The following is a 4,579-nucleotide window of genomic DNA, read 5'->3' on the forward strand; positions in this document are numbered from 1 at the left end:
GAAAATTCAACGATTTCAAATATTTCTCTCTTTTTTTATATATACATATACTTCTCATTTTCTCTCTCTCTTTTATATATATTTCCCTTTTTATGTATATATATATAAATATATAATTTTTCGCTCCCTTGCACCGCCACCCCCATGCTTATTCTTGTCCAAGGAATTTATGAAAATTTTATTCTTTAATATACTTCTAGAATTTCGAAATTATTCTATGACTCGGAGATGAGTTATAACCTCGACGAAGTTTTCCAGTCCAACTCTCCTCTACCATTTCTTTCCACCTCTTGAAACTTACTACCAACCAAACTTGCAAACCAGCTGCCAACAACAACCAGCGCGCTTGATTTGCAACCCAGACACAAGTATAAACACAGGATCAACAATTTCGACTAAATGAAATTAACACGCAAATAATACGCACACCCTCTCGTAATTATTTTAGCAGCGGCAAATGAGTCCTTAATAAAATTTAATTATTAAAAAGCATCAACAATTTTTAGCAACCCCTTTTCATACGGTGATAAAATGTAAACGGATTAAAGAAAATTGCGTTTGCATAAAATTTACTTTACGCCCGACATTTTCTTTGTTAGATATTTTTTTAGTTTTATTTCAACCCTTCTCGCAACAGCAACTTTGGCGGAAATTGGTCATGGAAAATGCAAAGGATCTTCGTTTTAAATAATAAAAAAAAACGATATGTGGGATTTTATGTGTCTTCTAATCAAAAGGGGAAGTTAATGATGGGATAGGTGAAAGTATGAGCCGCTTCTAATAGTATTTCGTGGAAGGTTGCACTTGCTTCGAGTTCAGCAAAAGGGAGGCTTACAGCTTACAGATTGCATAACGCTTGCTGCTATATACGATTCCAATCGTGATACGAGACTCCGGATTCGCAGCTCCAATGTAGGTGGCATCTGGAATGGGATTACTTTCGATGCACTTACGATACGCGTTTGATGCATCCGCATTTACCGAGAATCTTTGCAGTGATTTATTCGCCAATATATAATGCTTCTCATATCACAATCTACGTTTATACGTCGTATTATATATTCAATTATTTGCATAGTTATATCTGTATTTCTTAAGAGGTTTCCTAATTTACAGTTCAAATTGTCTATAAATCATCAATTCAAATAATATCCTTACATCACGTTGCTTAACTATCAAATATTTAATGAATACTTTACAAGAATTATCTCCACAGCTTGTTGCTTTACTTTTTAAAGCAGTGAAATATTAAGAACTGTATAAAAAATATACTATTTTCTTGTAAATTTACATAATTATAAACAATATAAATAGGATATACAAAAATTGGATTTTAATTAATTTAATATTTTCTTTATATATTTTCTTTATATATTTTCTGTGCATTTAATAATTCAATATTATTTCTACTTTCCAATTTTAAAGTTTAAAAATAATGAAATTTAATTGTCAGCATTTGTTTTTATATATTTCTTTTAGGTTGTACAAACCAATATTGTATGATGAATATGTAAATTCGAACGGAATGCAATTAGTTTATTGGCGAATTTACGCCTGTTGCATATTTCAAGGGAAGCAATGCCAAAATTTGAGTTAATGAAATTTTTAGCATTCATAAAGAAACGTCTCCGAAGCCAATAAAGCGATTTCAGAATCGGAATATGCAAATCCGAAACTTTTCATTGTATCGTATCTTTTTGTATTTATTTGCTTTTCGTTTCTCTTGCTTGTTTTAGTATCCATCAAATAAATGTTGCATAACTCGAATATCCGGAGTTTTGTTGTCGAAGAGGAATGTGCAGAATGCTAATTAATAAACTATAGACTAATTTCTCGTTTGCGGTGACTGCAACTTGCAGTGAAATTATTCAATGTTTAAAAACTGGGACACATTATTTACGTAAACTATTTTCTACTGCATTGTCATGGTTTCGGGTTTTCAGTTTATTTCCGCCCAGTTGCATTATTTACTAAAGAAAATCAATCAAAAGAAATGAGATGTTCTTGTTACATAAATTATTTGCAGTTTTTTCAGTTTTCCTGAAAACTTTTAAAATTAAATCACTTCTGTAGTACAAATATGCTTAAACAATAATAATAATGATTTATTCAAATTGCAAATTATCTGAAAAAACTGAATTAAAAACTGCTTACATAACGGAATTGAAATAAGCTTACATAATGAAATCAATCGTTAATAATAATTTTGCAAGATTTCTGTAAAACAGGAATGAAAAGTCTGTGAATTAAATAGCTGAGTTGAAAAGGAAATAAACGGTTGAGTGGAAATAAGCTTGAACAATAATATTAATGCATACATTCCATGGTTCAAACGATATATGGAACAAAGCTAATACGACCAACCGGTATAGAAAATTACATTCCGACGGTCGTCTTCATACCTGCCCTTGCTGTCTTTGTACATAGGACGGAATTCGAACAATTTTCACAAGGAGAGTAATTAATTGAAAATCCACAACCGTCGACTTTTCAAGCGCTGCTATCACGAAGAATGAGGCGGAACTGAAGGGCTGAGAAAAGGGAGATGCGGAAAAACAGAAATGGAGCAATAAAAATTGGGACGGTTAATGTAAGGTATTGTTGGCGATAAGATAAAGCGGGATGTAATGGCAAATTTAAAAGATTGAAATTGATTGGGTAGATTCGGTGGGAATGGTGAAGGGTTTTCGGTGTGGAGGATTGAAGCTGCTGGCAATTGTCAGGAGTAAGTTAGTGGTTGTCTAATGGGGTGGCGGATAATAGAAGCCGTCGCTCCGGAACGGTTTGGAAAAGGGATGATGATGATGACGAAGAAGAAGAAGAGTTGGTGTCGGCGTAAGAGAAGGAGAAGGAGGAAGAAGAAGTAGCGGGGAAAAAGGGCCGCGGCTAGCCCTAATCTTGGAAATGCAATGCCGATGACGGCTCCCGCATTTCGACTTGCCCGTGGCACGGACCAAGACCACAATAATCTTGCTCGTTAGGACAGGCCCAATTAAGAACAGATTCTTTAACACAACAACTTGGCAATTCCAAGGGAACGATTCCACCCTCTCTCTCTTTCTCTTGCAACCCTCTTTCATGCTCTTGCTTACACACGTCAGGGACGTAATCAGCACTTCTGTCCTGAGGAGTCTCATGTTACTGAATTCTCCTGTACAATCTAACTAAAAATATTTGGTACAATTCATATTTTTTTTTTGTAGAAAATATATGGAATAAGATAAGTGTACAGTTAAGAAAAAAGACAAATTTCTTATGTTTACTTATATTTCCTATTAATACTGTAGGAAAAGGTTATGCTTTTGTTTTTAACTTACAAGTCGGATAATGTAATTATAGTTTTATGATAGAAAATTGTATTATTGATAGAGTAAATTTGTAAATCAATAGGAATACAAAACTATTATTTCTTTTTGTTGTAAATATTTATTAGTGTTAAGGTTAAAAGTGTTAGAATTGTGAGTGTTGTATTTGGTTTGAAAAATGTACCAAAAACGATTGTAATATAAATGTGGGTTTACTTGGAATGGGTTTTGTGTGTTTCAGTTTCGGTAGTGTCTGAGTATGTGTCAACAATAGATTCCGAGGGTAACATTAAAAGTGTTTTGCGGCGCGGCCGAGTTAACCGAGGGTTGGTTTTGAAATGACCACGGAAAGTTGTAAGTCCGTAGCCCGGTTTCGGTCAAGTTGGCAGCGCACCTGCGGATAAATCCATAGGATTCCTCGGGTGTTCCGAAATTGAGAAAGTTAGCGTCCAGTGTAGGTAGTGTTGCATGTTTTTATTTTGAGTTTGGTGACAAAGTGCGATAGGATAGTTGTACGAAGAGGATGAGGTGGAGGAGTGGGAAGAGGAGGCCTAGGGAGGCGGTCCGAGCGTTGGGCCGGAGCCTAACTTATTTACAGCCCAGCTGATTAAATCAACCCTGTATTCCTGTTGAGCATATTTAATGAACGCTCAGTACACATGTAGGTGCTTCTACTTGCAACGGGCGTGCCTTTGCACTGGAGAAGCTCTCCTAATTATTCCGGAACACGAACGCAACTATACCATCCATACATACATGGCACATGAAACGATCCTTAAACCTACAAACTTTTGTTTGGGCCAATTCTTCATCCAACTCTTGTCTGGTCGGAGACCCATGGTAACGAAAATATTTTTTTTTTTAGAAAAAGTACACACAAATTTTTATTTTAAATACGCGAATGAACTTGAGACATGGAAGTATGGAAAACGAGAGACAGTAGACCATAATAAACTATTGAAATTGTTCATTTGTGCGTGCAATAAATGGCCGGGACGTTAATAAAATTTAAAAGTGAAATGTAATAATGCGGACTTTTTTCATCCACTATCCTCGCTGAAGATTCCCAGATATATCATTATTTTCCGAAACATTAACCCTGAGCTGTTGGAACTCACGGAACGGAGTGGCAGCTTTGTCAACTCTTCCAATGCGAACGAACACAAATACGTATAAAAAATATATGTATGTATGTATATATAGACACGGGGGTTGGAGGGAAGAACGGGTGCCATACATAATAAGCCCCGCACGGATTTGTAATAAATTGGCGC

The sequence above is a fragment of the Nicrophorus vespilloides genome, unplaced genomic scaffold (genome assembly GCF_001412225.1).
Source record: "Nicrophorus vespilloides isolate i.1.1-1 unplaced genomic scaffold, Nicve_v1.0, whole genome shotgun sequence".
NCBI classification, from domain to species: Eukaryota; Metazoa; Arthropoda; class Insecta; order Coleoptera; family Silphidae; genus Nicrophorus; species Nicrophorus vespilloides.